Consider the following 19,415-nt stretch of genomic DNA (forward strand, 5'->3'; position numbering starts at 1 on the left):
AAGCAGAAATAGATGTTTTTCTGGAGCTCTCTTGCTTTTTCCATGATCCAGCAGATGTTGGCAATTTGATCTCTGGTTCCTCTGCCTTTTCTAAAACCAGCTTGAACATCAGGAAATTCACGGTTCACATATTGCTGAAGCCTGGCTTGGAGAATTTTGAGCATTACTTTACTAGCCTGTGAGATGAGTGCAATTGTGTGGTAGTTTGAGCATTCTTTGGCATTGCCTTTCTTTGGGATTCGAATGAAAACTGACCTTTTCCAGTCCTGTGGCCACTGCTGAGTTTTCCAAATTTGCTGGCATATTGAGTGCAGCACTTTCACGGCATCATCTTTCAGGATTTGGAATAGCTCAACTGGAATTCCATCACCTCCACTAGCTTTGTTCGTAGTGATGCTTTCTAAGGCCCACTTGACTGCACATTCCAGGATCTCTGGCTCTAGGTCAGTGATCACACCATCGTGATTATCTGGGTCGTGAAGATCTTTTTTGTACAGTTCTTCTGTGTATTCTTGCCATTTCTTCTTGATATCTTCTGCTTCTGTTAGGTCCATACCATTTCGGTCCTTTATCGAGCCTATCTTTGCATGAAATGTTCCTTTGGTATCTCTGATTTTCTTGAAGAGATCTCTAGTCTTTCCCATTCTGTTGTTTTCCTCTCTTTCTTTGCATTAATTACTGAGGAATGCTTTCTTATCTCTTCTTGCTATTCTTTGGAACTCTGCATTCAGATGCTTATATCTTTCCTTTTCTCCTTTGCTTTTCACTTCCCTTCTTTTCACAGCTATTTGTAAGGCCTCCCCAGACAGCCATTTTGCTTTTTTGCATTTCTTTTCCATCGGGATGGTCTTGATCCCTGTCTCCTGTACAATGTCACAAACCTCATTCCATAGTTCATCAGGCACTCTATCTATCAGATCTAGGCCTTTAAATCTATCTCTCACTTCCACTGTATAATCATAAGGGATTTGATTTAGGCCACCCTCCATGTCTAAATAAATGATATGAATGGATTATAACATGAAGATCAATTCATTTTAACCATCTAACTAATTTTTTACAAATCACCACATAAATAAGCTATCACTATCAGTCTGAACTAAATGGCTTTATTAGTGTCTGGTTAAATCATAACAGTTAAGCCTAACCAATAGTCTGGTGCTGCTGCTAAGTCACTTCAGTTGTGCCAGACTCTGTGTGACCCCATAGACTGCAGCCCACCAGGCTCCCCCGTCCCTCGGATCCTCCAGGCAAGAATACTGGAGTGGGTTGCCATTTCCTTCTCCAATGCATGAAAGTGAAAAGTGCAAGTGAAGGTGCTCAGTTGGGTCCAACTCCCAGCGACCCCATGGACTGCAGCCTACCAGGCTCCTCTGTCCATGGGATTCGCCAGGCAAGAGTTCTGCAGTGCCATTGCCTTCTCCAACCAATAGTCCAGGGCTTAGATTATACTGCTACCCAAATTATATCCTGAGCAATAAATCCATTTCATACAGATAGCAAATTAGAGGAGAATAATAGTACAATTATTCTCCATGTAATAGAGCAAATTCATTTAATTTTACCCAACAGCAAAAAACATATTTTAAATCACTCCACATTTAGTGAAGCAAAATCAAGAATATATAAAGTCATATAAGTTATTTTATATACTCAATGCTTTTACATGCTCCCAGTGTTAATCTTTCCCTTAACTGCCACCATTTTAATACATTGACTGGTACATGCCTCCTTTGTCAAAGGTATTGAGAAATGCATAATAACTGATATTCTATAATATATAAGATCTCTGTTGGGAATTACTTCTTTTCAGATGAAGGTTTTTTTTTTCCCAATGAAGGACTTACACCATAATTAGAAAAATGATGGTCTGAACCCCAGTGGAAAGATTACAATACTTTAATTGGTATTCATTTGTTTTAGGCAAGCCCATGGAGAAGACTAGAAACCACTTTTTATTGAGGTTAAATTTCCAACTATGAAATCAACTAAATCACATTCTCACTTATATATCTGAAATAATTGGTCCATTTAATTACTTTTTAAGAAGAGCTAGTCATCTGACATTAACTGAACAATCCTGAACAAAAACATTTTAAAATTCTTTAGGTGAAAATATAGGCTCCAGGTAAACTTGGAGAGGCAGTAGAATATTTTGAGTATACTTAAAGTTACTATCTGCTAGAAAATCTTACATTTTAAATATGTCAAATGAAGTAATATGTTTCAAATTTTGAGGGTTTCTTAGCAGAAAGATTTAGCTTCATGTCATATAAGCCAGGATTAAGGCCTGTTAAGGGCAAAAAAATTACACTTGAACTTCTCATTTATAAGATAAGAATGATAGCATGTGCTGCTCAGCCATATCCTAACCTTCCATGATAGAATAAAACCACATTTCAAATTAATTTAGATGATATTTATTGAGTTCAATTTGCATGGTGACCTGGAATTTTTAGGGCAATCAAGGTAACATTCAGTCTGCTTGTCTATATAAATCATCCAAATGTCTGGGAAAATCCAAAATTTCATCATTCAAACTATCTCTTAGACTATGTATACATGAAAGTAACAAAAAACACCCTTTTACCATAGAATGCTTATTCCATAACAGTATGGTTTTCAGTGATTTTGCCACTGTCAATCTGAATAAGATTTTATTGACCAAATGTGTTAGTTCCTAGTAAGAACAAGTGCTAATAAAATGCAAGTTACTTATTTTGGGTCTGGAATATTCCAATTAGGTCAGTAACTGGCAAATACTATTCGTATCATAGAGATGAAGAAACTGTGGAACATCATAGATAACTGATTGGGTCCTTAGAAATAATAAATTCAGCAGGAGAATTTATAATATTTTGCACTTGTATAATTCTGCATAGGACTTCATTCACCTCTCTGCTATCCATCCCTGCAGTCCTCCATAAGTAATCCCAACCTCCAGCCTTACCTGAACTTTCATATTCACATTTCAGTGAAAATTTATTGAAAACCTACTCTTTGCAAAGTACTGTGCTAAGTGCAGATACAAAGATGAATGAGATGTTCTCAGTAAGCTTAAATCTAGTAAAGGGATCATAATACCACAGATAATATTATAAGAAAGATATAAATAAATATGTGAACATAAAAGAGGAAGAGAGCATTTTCATCATGGCAGAATCAGAGCAGTATTAGAAAAAGTATCCGAAACTTAAAAATAATGCAAAAAGATTGGGGCCACATATTTTCAATGTCATAAGAAAGTGAGGGTCATCCAAGAACTGCTAGGGTAATGATCAGAAAATGTTTTCTATAAAGGTCCAGACAGTAAATATTTTCACTTTTCTGGGCCACACAAATACTCAACTCTGTCATAACATGAAAGCAGCCATACACCACTTGTAAACAAATGAGTGGCCAGACTTGGCCCACAGAACAATCCCTGATCTGGGAGACTTAGGCTGTAATTTGCCAGCCCCTGATCTGGGGGACCTAGGATAATAACTTGTTCAGCTCACTATTCACTATTGATTTAAGGTTCCAGACTTAGTGACGTTATATGTTAACTTGTAGATTTTTGTCTTGTATAAATGCAAATAATTTCTGTCTGTAGACAGATAACTCCAAAATTGCATATTTCTCAGTTTGTATCTAATTCAGTAAGCTTATATTCCTATCAACGTGCTCTGTTCTGCTTGACTCAGTTGACTCAGTTGAGTCTGACTCTCTGTGACCCCATGGACTATAGCCCGCCAGGCCCCTCTGCCCATAGGGATTCTTCAGCCAAGAATACTGGAGTGGATTGTCATGCTCTCCTCAGGGGATCTTCCTGACCCAGGGATCGAACCAGTGTCTACTGTACTGCAGGCAGATTCTTTACCGTCTGAGTCACCAGGGAAGCCCGTGAATACTGGAGTTGGTAGCCTATCCCTTCTCCAGGGGAACTTCCTGACCCAGGAATTGAACTGGGGTCTCCTGCATTGCAGGCAGATTCTTTACCAGCTGAGCTATCAGGGAAGCCCATTCCTATCAATACTCTGTTTTAAAATGGTCTTTGACCCAGTCATAACACCTTAGTGGTTCCTTCATCAGTTAATGAGTTAAATAAAATCATTGACATGTACTCATTTTACATACGCTTGATTAGTATCATTTTAGTTGCTTGAAAGTTATGCTTTGACAGTTTTGGAGGTTCCATGTGAAGTGAAAGTCGCTCCCTCATGTCTGACTCTTTGAGACCTCATGGACTATACAGTCCATGGAATTCTCCAGGCCAGAATACTGGAGTGGGTAGCCTTTCCCTTCTCCAGGGGATCTTCCCAACCCAGGGATTGAACCCAGGTCTCCCGCATTGCAGGCAGATTCTTTACCAGCTGAGCCACAAGGGAAGTCCAAGAATAAGGCAGTGGGCAGCCTATCCCTTCTCCAGGCGATCTTCCCAATCCAGGAATCAAGCCAGGGTCTCCTGCATTGCAGGCGGAATCTTTATCAACTGAGCGATCAGGGAGATTCTATGGAGATGCCCAAATTGACTCACCTGGTAGGTACAAAAGACTACATTATGGGAGACTGTAGTCTGTTTAAGACCAAATACATTTTTCTTGGCTGTCAGAAGGAATCCCAAGCAGCAGTAGAATAAAGTTCAAGTAGAACTTAAACTTTGCTTATTCTGTTTCTATAGATTTTATTTTCTCCTCTCTAGTGATTTTTCTGTTTTTTCTTTCTTGTTTGTATTTGAAAAAAGTTATTTCCCCTTGGTGGTAGTAATGATTGAGAATTTGTTTTTATTGTCTGACCATTTGGTGATTTCTGTTGGATAGATGGTGGAGAGCTATTCTCTCTTGAATGAGAAACAGAATCTAGCTTGTTTAGGCTTTTTGTTTTCTTATTTATGAACTCAAATCAATTAAGAACTTTTTGCCTATTGTAAAGGAGAACAGTTCTTTCATATCTAGACCTATGAGTTTTTCTGTTTATTCTTGATCTGTGACAGAAGTTGTACAATTGAAGCCATAAGCTTTCCATGTATCTGTGTTTCTGTAAATCACAAAGACCTGTTCATGTGAACATGAAATAGTTTCCTTCCTATCAAGTTCAGTTCAGTTCAGTCGCTCAGTCATGTCTGACTCTTTGTGATCCCATGGACTGCAGTACACCAGGCTCCTCTGTCCATCACCAACTCTTGGAGCATATTAAAACTCATGTCCATCGCGTTGGTGATGCCACCCAGCCATCTCATCCTCTGTTGTCCCCTTCTCCTCCAGCCTTCAAACTTTCTCATCATCAGGCTCTTTTTAAATGAGTCAGTTCTAGAGATGTCAAATTAAAATAATATTCACTAGCTCCAATGGTCTGGGTTGTACAGAAGGCTAGATTTGTTAGTATTATATGATAATGAAGACAAATTTCAACTCTGTAATGTAATGTGAATGTGTCCTCCTCATTTCTAGAAGGTGGGGCACTGAGATACTGACACTAACAAAATTTTAGACAAACAAGAGTCAGATTTTCTGACCTCTACATATGTAAATAATATCTAAAAGCAGGCATGTTAGGATCCAAAGATAGATGAGCTGCCAAAATGCTGACCATTTGTCTATAATGAGGAATACCATCTAGGTACATCTACACCATATTTAAAATGTGTAAGATTGTTGGTGGGAATGCAAACTAGTACCGCCACTATGGAGAACAGTGTGGAGATTCCTTAAAAAACTGGAAATAGAACTGCCTTATGATCTAGCAATCCCACTGCTGGGCATACACACTGAGGAAACCAGAATTGAAAGAGACATGTGTACCCCAATGTTCATCGCAGCATTGTTTATAATAGCCAGGACACGGAAGCAACCTAGATGTCCATCAGCAGATGAATGGATAAGAAAGCTGTGGTACATATACACAATGGAGTATTACTCAGCCATTAAAAAGAATACATTTGAATCAGTTCTAATGAGGTGGATGAAACTGGAGCCTATTATACAGAGTGAAGTAAGCCAGAAAGAAAAACACCAATACAGTATACTAACGCATATATATGGAATTTAGAAAGATGGTAACAATAACCCTGTATACGAGACAGCAAAAGAGACACTGATGTATAGAACAGTCTTTTGGACTCTGTGGGAGAGGGAGAGGGTGGGAAGATTTGGGAGAATGGCATTGAAATACGTATAATATCATATATGAAACGAGTTGCCAGTCCAGGTTTGATGCACGATACTGTATGCTTGGGGCTGGGGCACTGGGACGACCCAGAGGGATGGTACAGGGAGGGAGGAGGGAGGCGGGTTCAGGATGGGGAACACATGTATACCTGTGGCAGATTCATTTTGATACATGGCAAAACCAATACAATATTGTAAAGTTAAATAAAATAAAATTTAAAAAAAAAAAAAAAGAAAATGTGTAAGAGACTTAAATTTGCTAAAAATCACTGAATATATATTTGAAATGCGTGAATTATATTATATGCAAAATATGCCTAAATAATGTTATTAAAATACCCAGGATACTGAGAAAAATCATATATTTCATATATGGAGCTTAGAAAATATACAGATATGAAATAAAGTCAATTATAGTCATTAGAAAAGGCAATCTGTTAAGCATTATAGATATTTAATTCAAACAGATGTCTCACACAGCTGCATTTTAATGTAGGTGAAGCATGCCACTAGAATTAAATTTATTAATGAAATGTCAGTTGCAATTACAACTAGTTATTTAGGAATAAAATTTTTTCAACAAATTTTTTTTCTTTTTCTGGAACTTTTCCTATGGAGCATATTTTCAGAAATTTGCAACTCATATAACCAACTCAGCAATGACTTTCACCTTGACCACAGATTTATTTGTATGGAAAAACACAACAGTATTTGCTAAGTATATGCAATATCTTCCACCTAATTAGTACCTCAGGGCAGGTTGTTTATAAACAGAAAACAATAAGGGACATGTTAAATATCCCTAGCAGTATTCTCTGCATACTATCAGCTTTAGAAATAGAGAACACAGTTTGTATTTTAAGCTACCAGATTGCCATTAAATACAAGGAATCCAACTAGAATAATGTGTGGTTCATGGGGAAATAATGTTCTCTGCAGCTTTATACACTGGATAAATGAACAGTTTCCTTTAGTTTCAAATTAGAAATATGTTTAGAGGGCAACATGGAAATAGATACTATTATTTCTGTTTTCAATATTAATTTAAAAAGAATGTAGTAAAAATGTTTCACACTTGATACTAAATATATCTGAACTTTGCACATTCCCCACCTTCCTACAGTCACTGCCAAGTGACAGCCTAGTATCCATTTACTGGGATCACTGTAGAAATCAGCCATTAATCAGGGAGCATTTGGCTCAAGGGACCTGTAATGGGTTGCAGAGGATTGCACATCATGCTTCATATGCAGATGAGGTTGCCATCTGGTGGATTTTCTCTAACTAAAAGCTAACGACATTTATAGATAAAGCAAAATAATCCTTTTCTAGGTGGGAAAAGCTGCTGCTTTTAGAAAACATCTGATTTATTTTGACATTTATTAAATGCCCATTATGTGATTTGCTCTGAATGGGTGCCTGTTTTTTATAACTTAAATATGAGAAAGAAATACCTCATATTTATATTATATTACAGTATATTAAAACTTCGGATTTTAAAGGTAAAAAATGTGGGATGGAAAAAGATACTCCATGCAAAGAGTAACCAAAAGAGAGCAAGAGTGGCTACAGTCATATCAGATAAAATAGACTTTCAATTAAAGTCTGTCACAAGATATAAAAAGGTCACTATATATTGATAAAGGGATCAGTTCAGAAATGGCAATCCAATAATAGTAGGGGAGTTTAATACTCCACTTGCAACACTGTATAGATCATATAAATAGAAAATTAATAATGAAAGAGCAGATCTGAATAATACTATGGACTAAATGGATCTAACAGGCAAATGCAAAACATTCTATCCAATAACACAAAATATACATTCTTCTCAAGCACACATGGAACATTCTCCAGGATACATCACATGTTGGGCCACAAAGCAAGCCTTAACAAGTTTAAGAAGACTGAAATCCTATCAAGCATCTTTTGCAATCACTAAGGCATAAAACTAGAAATCAATAAAAAGAGGAAAACTGTAAAATTCACAAATATGTGGAAATTAAATAACATACTCTTGAATAACCAATGAATCAAAGAAGAAATCAAAGGGGAAATCAGAAGGCATCCTGAGATAAATGAAAACAAAAATACATCATACCAAAATAAATGGAATGTAGCAAAAGCATTTCTAAAGGTGAAGTTTAAAACAATAAATACCCACATTAAGAAAAAAAAAAAATCTCAAGTAAACAACCTAACTTTACACCTACAGGAAATCAGAAAAATAACAAATTGAGACCAAAATTAGTAGAAGGAAGTAAATAATAAAAATTAGGAGAGAAATAAGAGACTAGAATGACAATATCAAGAAATCAATAAAACTAAGAGTTGGTTTTTTGAAAAGATAAACAAAATTTAACAACCTTTAACTAGACTAACCAAAAAGAAAAGAGAGAGGACTCAAAAAGTAATAAATGTGATTTTTTTTATTTAGCAGATTCTTGCTAAACAAAATTTTATGTTAATAATAAAAAAAAATCTAGAAGTGATTTCTATGACATCACATTGGTTCTGATTTAAATGTCAAAGTGACTTCTGATATTAAGTGTATCTTTACCTAACAGCCTTACTATGAGGATTCAGGAGAAGATACATGGCAGAACTATGAATGGTTCTTTCTCTAGTTTACTCTAATACAAAATGACTGTTGATTCAGATATCATCACCTAATGTTTCTACTTTTAATCTTCTCTTCTTCTTTTCCCTAATGAAACTACCCAAAAGTCATTTTCCATGTATTGAAATATAAAATCTATCCCTCAGAAGGTGTGACAGTTACTTAAAACAATGTGTTATGAAACCACAATTACTTATTCCATTTATACACAAAGGCTAGTTAGCTAACTAAATTCTCTCTCACGGCCATTAGTCAGCTATTTCACAACTACTTATTATTTATTGATCATAAAGGAGAACAGGTGAAAAAGAGCATGGGCTCTGGAGTTGGATCTGGATTAAAATCCTCTGTTTGCTGAGACTCATTTCTCAGCTATAAGAAAATTAAGTGGGGGAAATGACACTAGAGGGATAGTACTAGGTTGTTTTACATACGAGAGCACCTAACAAGTAGATTTTTAATACATCTCAGTAAATATGAGAAATGGGTATTTTTTTGTCAGTTGTTACTATAGTTGTTGTGTGTGTGTTTTACTGAAGTCTTATTTACTTTTCCATCCTGAATGTTTCTATTAACATGACTATGTCTGCATGAAATGCCCCACATCAAAGTTAGTTTAAAAAAATAAATCAGCAAGCAAATACATAATATGTATATACATAAATATATCAATACAAATTTAATACAAATGTAGTGACTACTCTTGGAGATATGACATCGCCACTGCAAATGGGATGTTATGTGAAAGGGTATTTGTGACTTTGGATAATCTGTGGGAGAGGGAGAGGGTGGGAAGATTTGGGAGAATGGCATTGAAACATGTAAAATATCATGTATGAAATGAGATGCCAGTCCAGGTTCGATGCACGATACTGGATGCTTGGGGCTAGAGCACTGGGACAACCCAGAGGGATGGTATGGGCAGGGAGGAGGGAGGAGGGCTCAGGATGGGGAACACATGTATACCTGTGGCGGATTCATTTTGATATTTGGCAAAACTAATACAATTATGTAAAGTTTAAAAATAAAAAAAATAAAATAATATGCAAAGCCCCCAAAAAAATTACTTTTACAGTAAAATGATGCATGTAGTTTTGTACGCAGAAGTGAGGATGATGAGCTCTGGAAAACAGATGACAAGAATAGGCTCTGGTGATGCAGATACTAATGTTGAAAACACAGGTGAAAAATCAGGTATTCCATGAAATAGGGGATAAAAGCAATACACCTAAATTAACGTATTTAATTTAGAACTTAAATAGAACTTATTTTACTAAATTTAAAATGTAAATGACCTAAATAGATATTCAATTTATTCATTTATATTTCTAAACATTTTTACAATACAGTTGACAAGAAAACCTTTTTGGTATCTTCTTATTGAGGTCTCCTTATATGTGATGATCTATAACACATGCTGCAGAGAAGGTGATGGCACCCCACTCCAGTAGTTTTGCCTGGAAAATCCCACGGACAGAGGAGCCTGGTAGGCTGCAGTCCATGGGGTTGTGAAGAGTCGGACTCGACTGAGCGATTTCACTTTCACTTTTCACTTTCATGCATTGGAGAAGGAAATAGCAACCCACTCCAGTGTTCTTGCCTGGATAATCCCAGGGACATGGGAGCCTGGTGGGCTGCCGTCTGTGGGGTTGCAGAGTCGGACACAACTGAAGTGACTTAGCAGCAACACATGCTGATGACTATATAATCTGTATCTCTAACCCAACCTTTCCTCTTGAAGTTCAGACTCAGATACCTAAATATCTCCTAGACAGCTCTACTAGCATGTTCCACAAAAGAGACAGAAAACCAAATTATTAAGAGTGTACACTAGGGGTTAAACAGACTGGGTCCAACTCCTAATTCTACCTTTTACCAGCTGTGTAACTTTAGACACATTGATTTTCAGTTTCTTCATTTGTAAAATGGGGATAAAAATAGTACTGATCTTACAGGATTATTGTGAAAATTAAATGAAATATATACCTAATGCACTTGGCTGAATGGACTCTGCTGCTAAGTCACTTCAGTCGTGTCTGACTCTGTGTGACCCCACAGACTGCAGCCCACCAGGCTCCCCGTCCCTGGGATTCTCCAGGCAAGAACACTGGAGTGGGTTGCCATTTCCTTCTCCAATGCATGAAAGTGAAAAGTGAAAGTGAAGTCGCTCAGTCGTGTCCGACCCTTAGCATGGACTGCACTCTAGTAAACAATAAGTTACACATTCCATTATAAGAAACACATGCATATATCTCCCTGAAACCAGTTATTTTTCTCCAAGTGTGCCTTAGCTGGCAGTTCTTTTTCTAGACTTGTTCTACCTGAACTGGTTTTAATGATGTTTTGCAGTGATTGTCAAAGGTTAGCATATATAAATAGTATACAAAGAAACATATATATGGAATGTTACTTACAAATTCATTACATTGCAGGTTGGCAAAACAGAAAAAATAAAAATATTTTGCATCATTCATGTAGTATTTGTCATATAATATCATATAGAGTATAGCAGCTATTTTGTATATGCCTTACCTTCAACACTAGGTTATGAGCAGCTTGATAAAATAAACAACATTTTAGGCATTTTCATGCCCTTTCTCCCATAATGCTAATCACAATGCCTTGCAGAGTATATATTCAATAGATACCAATCAAATAAGACAAATTTACCTTGTCTTTTTTTTTTAAAAAAAAAGACAAATTTTCCAATCTTAAACATTTGGAAGGCTGGAATATATTTTACTAATCTTTGGAAGAATTATTTAAATTCTCATTTCTTCAGATTACTTCCTTTAATCCTAAACCAATTTTATACATGTTCCAGACCCATGCATTCTTAGTAGCTTGTTAGACTGAATGTGTATTAATCATCACAGGTTGCTATTATCTAGGAGTTTTGTAAAGGTTTAATCACTTGGAAATATCAGCCATATTGCTTTAAAAATGTTTAAAAATTATAGAAATGCCTTGACAGGTTTCTCTTTCTTTTTTCTCATTTTTATTCCATATCCTCTCTTATGAAATACTTGATGGTATATTTTGCAAAACAGTGAACTATTGCAATCAAAACTCCTGCTTGAAGTTCCAAATCATTAACCTTCAAATTCAAGTACCTAAGATGAATCACTTAATATCAACATACTGAAAGAATAGCAAAAAGCAAGGATAGAGGACAAAATTATGCTAGGAATACAAATAAGTCTACAGCAGTACTTGAGAAAAGGAGGGATGGGATTGGGAAAGGAAATGAGAATGTTGACCATTTGGTGGCATTCTTTCCCCTCTCCTCCTCCTTACAGACTTATCCTTCCATTTTTTACTGTTTAAATAAAAACATTCACATGTCAAATAATCACTAACCATTTATTATGAAATAATTCACAAAAAGTTTTTAGCATAGTTACTGACATACAGTAAACACTCACTAAAGGTTAATAAATATTAGCGACTAGTATCATTACTGTGTACAACCCCATTTCTTTGCTCTTACCTTGACCTCTTTTCCCAAATGAACATATAGGCAGGTGTGTGGTCAGGGCTGAAATACAGGAGGATCAGACATGTTTTTATTTTTAATACTTAAAGTTTGTCTGAATGAATTTTAAAAAATAGTGTCTTGAATTCACCTACTTCATGAAATCTACACTAAAATGCCTGTTCAGTCTCTCAAATCAGGAGTCTTCTCCAACAAGGAACTAAATGGCATGCTTCTTAAGATTCTTCAATGAGGGCAATTTATGTCTAAAGGTAGTTTTTCATAAAAATGCGTTCTGTATCCAAATAACACTAGAAAAGCCCACATAACTTATGTTTGTATATCCAGTTAAATAACCTATAATTTTAAGTATTTGAAAGTTAATATTGTAAAGTAAAAAAAATAATAATAAAAATAAAATAAATAAAATAAAATAAAGGAGTAGAGGTGGAAAAAAAAAAGAAAGTTAATATAACTCAGTTTTCTGTAGCAACAGACTTTTCCAGTACAGTAAATAGTCATATATGTGACTTACATATTATAGAACTGCTTATTTCTCTGAAACATTTTCTATTTGCAGGTGGGCTTCTCAGTCTCCCATCTTTAATGTTATTAGCTTGGATGGCATTATTTCTCCATACAGAGTGTGCTATAAGACTTCCAGTTAAACTAGGAAGATGAGAAACATCATTTATCTCTGCTGCTACCTGAAGCTCCACTGAAGTGACAATAAAGGAATTTTTTTAAGGTATAAATAGAGAAGGATGAAGAGAACAGGAGAGGAGACAACAGCAGACAAGTGAAGTCAACAAAATTTTGGAAGCTGGAGAGCAACAGATGAGATGAGTGTTAAGCTTACTTAAATTGGAAAAGCTGAAACCTAAGGCTGATGGTGACAGATTCAGTTTTTAATTTAAAGTTACTGGATATCTTTGAGGTACAGGTTGAAGGGAGAGCTAAAAAGAAGATTGATCAAAAGTATGTATAAGAAAAAAATTAGATCCCCAAAGTTCCTTATCAATTTCAACTACAGATTCAAGAGTTAATGCAATATTCTTTTTCACTGTGTGGAGGGTCAGGTGTTTCTTGTTGTTAAGGAAGCTTGTTTGTTGATTTAGTTGAAAGTAAAACAATGGTTTAGGTTGGAAAAAAAAAGAGTCAAGTTTTATTTTCTATAGTGCTTGAAACATCTTTCCAGAAAAGAAGTTCTAGTATTAAAAACAATAAGCATAGCTGACGGCTGGATTTTGAAGTTTAATGAAAATGGGGATTGAGTGTCAATTCAATAAATTTTAAGACTGCCCTCTGTCACCTTTCTGCTGGTTGGTTTCCAAGATACTACCAGTTGGGGAGATAGGAGGATTCTGGAGAAGCTAACACAAGTGTAAAGCCCTACAGACACTGATATTTGGGGTCTCCCATTAAAAAGACTGAATTTCTTCCCAGTTACTACACAGTGAAGTCCCAACAATGAAGACAGAACTTCTTTGTGGATCACTCTTAAATATTTAAGGCTAAGTTCCTAGATATTTGAATAAAGTTTCTAAAATGCAAGACAGAGATCAGAACAGCAGCAGCAGCAGTAACAAAAGTCAAAGAGAAAAGAAACAAAAAAAAACCCATTATTAATAATATCTTCAGAGAAATGAGATGATACTAAATTCAATTTATTGCATATTACAGTATGCAATAAAAAGGGAACTTTAAATGAACAAGAAAGAGCTCTTAGGAATTCAAAATCTTATAGAAGTGAAGGGGAACTAAAGAACCTCTTGATGAGGGTGAAAGAAGAGAGTGAAAAAGTGACTTGAAACTCAACATTCAAAAAACTAAGATCATGGCATCCCATCCCATCACTCCTCAGCAAACAGATGGGGAAAAAGTGGAAGCAGTGACAGATTTTATTTTCTTGGACTCTAAAGACACTGTGGACATCTCTGTAGCCATGAAATTAAAAGAAGCTTGCTCCTTGGAACGAAAGTTATGACAAACCTAGATCAGATCAGATCAGTCGCTCAGTCGTGTCCGACTCTTTGCGACCCCATGAATCGCAGCACGCCAGGCCTCCCTGTCCATCACCAACTCCCAGAGTTCACTCAGACTCACGTTCATTGAGTCAGTGATGCCATCCAGCCATCTCATCCTCTGTCGTCCCCTTCTCCTCCTGCCCCCAATCCCTCCCAGCATCAGAGTCTTTTCCAATGAGTCAACTCTTCGCATGAGGTGGCCAAAGTATTGGAGTTTCAGCTTTAGCATCATTCCTTGCAAAGAAATCCCAGGGCTGATCTCCTTCAGAATGGACTGGTTGCATCTCCTTGCAGTCCAAGGGACTCTCAAGAGTCTTCTCTAACACCACAGTTCAAAAGCATCAATTCTTCGGTGCTCAGCCTTCTTCACAGTCCAACTCTCACATCCATACATGACCACAGGAAAAACCATAGCCTTGACTAGATGAACCTTTGACAACATATTAAAAAGCAGAGACATCACTTTGCCGACAAAGGTCCGTATAGTCAAAGCTATGGTTTTTCCAATAGTCATGTATGAATGTGAGAGTTCCCTCAGTCTTCTCCTGGTTGGCTCCTTATCTTTTGAGCCTCAGCTTAAATGTCAGTTCTGCAGAGAAGTTTTCTCTGACCATTGAATCTAAAATAAATTCCCATGCCACCCCAACCCCTGTTATTCTCTCCTGCATTACTCAGTCCTTTATTGCGCTTTATCACCACATATTTGCATACATCTTTGTGTGTTTTCACTAGACTCTAAGCTGTCTAGTCTATCTGTGTGTAGCAGATATATATATATTGATCGTATATATTAAGTGCTCAATGAATAGTTTTGAGTTAATTTGTTTTTATTAAGCAATCTATCCATGACTCTGATATTTATAAAAAATGGTATGTTATATTCCATAGTTTTTGCTATGTTAGCAAAAATTAGATAAAGAGAACTAAGTAAAAACAAATTAACTAAAAACAACTCAGATCTTTTAGAAAACTTGCATTCTTGAAAAACATCTAAGTCTTAACAGCTTTTGATTCATCTAAGCACTAGCCTTCTATCAGATAATGGACTTAAGCAATGTCTGGAATTATGTTTTATTCAGTAGAGTCTCCTTTAATCAAACATTTTATCATTTATAGTTAAGCTGATTATGATAATTTTATACAACAGGGCTTAATTAACCTCACTGATCCATACAGGAAGCATATACTCATATAATCAGGATCACATAAATGATTTTTCCTTCTTCCAAAAGTAGTTGGTAATAAGATATATAAATTAGTCTCATAGTCACGATAATAGAATTAAATGCTTCATTTAGGTGACTTGTTTCATACTCAATTGGATTTTACCTAAAGAAAGCATTTCATGGTTTCTGATCTTTGTCTTTGTAGCCTAGGAAGGAATGTGAAGTAAAAATCACAAAGGTTCATTTTAATTATTTAAGTAATATTGTAGCTTTGATATGATTTGTAGTGTAATTTTTTATAAGCAGCAATTTCATGTACAGATAGGATTTGGAAAAGTCTTACAATTTAATTCTGATAAAAAAGAGATCAGATGTGTAATTTGTCTAACACATTGCTTGTCACATTAAGTGTGCTCAATAAAAATTAGTTTTGTCCCTGCCTGTGATAACTCAAGTAGTGGTGCAGCCAACTCATTACAGTTCATTAAAACCTCAATTTTATACTTGTATAGTGTTTTTTTTTTTTAATTTAAGCCAAAGACTTTCATCTGATTTATTTGAAATCATTGTTTCTGCTTCTTCATATTTTCTTTCATATCCTTTTTTGGGTATCTTTTTGAATCCTGATTTTATAGCTCTCTTGCATATTCTTGGGTAAATGAAGTACTTCATTTTATTCAGTAGGATCTTGAAGAAACTAGGAAGTCTAGTTGGAATTTAAAAAACATGGTTGAAATAAAAATATCTATTAATAAACTGTCGAGGAGGAAAAAAATCTTTTTTGTCCCTCTACCTTTTTCCAGCTGGGGCCGTGTAAATTAGACTGACAAAAGACAGATTAAAAAGAGAACAACAAAAAAAAGTTTATTAACCTGTTTATCAGGCATATGCTCCATATACTCAATAATGAGTAACTGAAAGAGATGGTTAGAGTTTGACATTATATAGCAGTTTTGAATAACAACAAATTCTTATAGAAGTGACAAGATGAAGGAAAAGGACTTTGAGTTTTTGGGGTAAAGAATTAGGAGAAGGTAAATATATCGGGAAACTAAGGGACGTGAGTCTGAGTGATCTCCGGGAGTTGGTGATGGACACGGAGGCCTGGCGTGCTGTGATTCATGGGGTCGCAAAGAGTCAGACACGACTGAGCGACTAAACTGAACTGAACTAAAGGGACCATAAAAGCTAATCAGTAAAGCTTGTTATATAGGTTCCTCTGATGTTGACTTCAGGCTGTAGGGGTCTATACTTGTCTCTGATGGTTAACTTCTGTCCATCCTATTACAGAGGGAAGGTGGACACCTTTACAACACAGTTCAGTTCAGTTCAGTCGCTCAGTTGTATCCAACTCTTTGTGACCCCATGGACTGCAGCACACCAGGCCTCCCTGTCCATCACCAACTCCCGGAGTTTACTCAAACTCATGTCCATTGAGTTGGTGATGCCATCCAACCATCTCATCCTCCGTTGTCCCCTTCTCTTCCTGCCTTCAATCTTTCCCAGCATCAGGGTCTTTTCAGATGAGTCAGCTCTTTGCATCAGGTGGTCAAAGTATTGGAGTTTCAGCTTCAAAATCAGTCCTTCCAATGATTGATTATTCAGGACTGATTTCATTTAGGATGGACTGGTTGGATATCCTTGCAGTCCAAGGGACTCTCAAGAGTCTTCCCCAACACCACAATTCAAAAGCATCAATTCATCAGCACTCAGCTTTCTTTATAGTCCAACTCTCACATCCATACATGACTACTGCAAAAACCATAGCCTTGACTGGTTCTCAAAGAGTCAGACACGACTGAGCAACTGAAGTGAACTGACTAGATGGACCTTTGTTGGCAAAGTAATGTCTCTGCTTCTTAATATGCTGTCTAGGTTGGTCATAACTTTCCTTCCAAGGAGTAATTATCTTTTACAACTACTTTTAGGCAAATAAGATAGGGCAGAGTTTTACCTGTATTTTCCTCTTCTCAATTACCTTCAGATCAAAATTATTTTCATGTCAAAGTACCACATTTGCAGTGGCATATGTTGCTATTCTTTAAACCATTTTCTGTACAGTTCTCCATAAATCGATTCTATTATAGCACTTTGATTTGACCAGTGTAAACAAGAAATAATTATTTTTGTGTCCCTAACAGTAAGAAAATTACCACCAATAATATTTGGAAGGAGGAGAAAGAAAGGGAGAGTCAAGTTTTGGCAACTTTTCAAGAACTCATTGGATCCACAAAGCATGTCTCAGCTTTGATAAAAGATACTTAATTTAATAATAAAGGATATATAGAAATTTTGGATGAATGATGAAAAATTAAGGAAATAAATCTAAACACAATAGGTAGTTTAAGGATTCTATAATATGCGGTACTTAGATTAAGAAGAAACATTGCTGGTTTATCAGACTTTAAGATCATGTTGCTGTTATTGCTTTATATTATAAAACAGATATCATTACTGTAGGCTCATCTCTAAAGGATAAGTCACTATAGTATGCCTTGGCAAGCATCTGTAGACTTAGATTCAACCCACTTCTAGCATTATTAGCCCTGCTATTGGGGAAAGAATCACAATCTATTTGAATCTTTGTTTCCTGTCCATAAAATAAAAAGAATGGATTCCATGGTTTCTTAATTCTAAAAGTGCATAAGAGTTTGATCAGCCTATGAATAAATTCATCTATTGTTGAGATAGAAAAGGTACTATGTTTTATTTACCTTTGTATTCCCCATAGGACCTAGCATGGTATCTAATAGTATAATTCTTTTTGTTCAATAAACATATATTGATTATCTTCTAGGTTCCAAGGACAGTACTAAATTCTAGATATTCAGAGATGACTTAGACCTGGTCTCCACTCTTTTTAGACTTTACAGTCCAGAAGAAGAAAACAGTGTACAGGTAATTTAAACATCAAGAATTATGACAAGGGTAGGCAAAGAGCAGTATTTGCATATAATGGACATACCTTACAAGGGTCAGAGAAGGGCTTCCTGGAGGAAATTGCACGTCTTCTGAATCTTGAAGGATAGCTAACCAAATTGATGGAGAGGCAGAGAAAATAGCAAGAGGAGAAACAAAAAAATGTAAAAAGAATATGAATAAATATGGCATACATTCATCACAGTTTTCTTCTGAACTATTAAAAAATAAAATAGCGCCTAGGTTAAATAAGGGGCTTCCCTTGTGGCTCAGCTTGTAAAGAATCTACCTGCAATGGGGTTCGATCCCTGAGTTGGGAAGATCCCCTGGAGAAGGGAAAGGGTACCCACTCCAGTATTCTGGCCTGGAGAACTCCATGCACTGTATAGTCCATGGAGTCGCAAAGAGTCATACACGACTGAGTGACTTTCACTTTCAGTTATATAAAACCAATATGAAACCACCCTTATCATAAGGATAACTAATGCTACTTTATTTTCCATATTTTCTTTAGATTCTCAGAAATAGCTCCATTTTTATTTTACCTGAGCAAGTATATATGATATTCCTTCTAAAATGCATATCAGAAAACCTAGGCTTTATATCTCATGAAAAACTACCACAGATTTTGAAAGGGGAGAAAAAGGATTATTGGGTATTTTATGGAAGGCTTGGCATTGTTTAGCACATCCTTCCTGGTTATCTGACTCTATAGTGCTCTGAGCCTTAACTGGATTAAAAAGAATTCTGGAAATTTTGCCTCAGTCCACTGTTCTGGTTTGTAACTTATCTAAGTGATGTTAGCTCATAGATCTACTCTTTGAAGTAGCAATCATGTAAAGTACCTGGTATGGTCCTTTTCCATGAGGCTCTGAGATTATTCTTCTTTGTTGATGATACAAACTCTAGCCTATAGTAGAACCTTCAGGTAAGCTTTAGAATACAACAAGATCATTAAGAGATTTAATGGCTGTGGTTAATTGATTGCTATTGTCTGTTCTACCATAATAGAGGTCCACCTAGTAAAAGCTATGGTTTTTCCAGTAGTCATGTATGGAT

General features: G+C 36.0%; 1 protein-coding gene across 6 annotated transcripts in view; it reads right to left on the minus strand.

Moving 5' to 3' along the window:
* The window catches only part of DCX (doublecortin), a 398,761-nt gene that overhangs the window by 366,150 nt on the left and 13,196 nt on the right, over positions 1-19,415 (minus strand). For all 6 annotated transcript variants that reach the window (XM_061409497.1, XM_061409498.1, XM_061409496.1 and 3 more), the window contains exon 2: positions 18,403-18,466. The gene's annotated coding sequence lies outside the window, so the exon portion shown is untranslated. The remainder of the gene's footprint in view (positions 1-18,402; positions 18,467-19,415) is intronic.

The sequence above is a fragment of the Bos javanicus genome, chromosome X, assembly GCF_032452875.1.
Source record: "Bos javanicus breed banteng chromosome X, ARS-OSU_banteng_1.0, whole genome shotgun sequence".
Taxonomy (NCBI): Eukaryota; Metazoa; Chordata; class Mammalia; order Artiodactyla; family Bovidae; genus Bos; species Bos javanicus.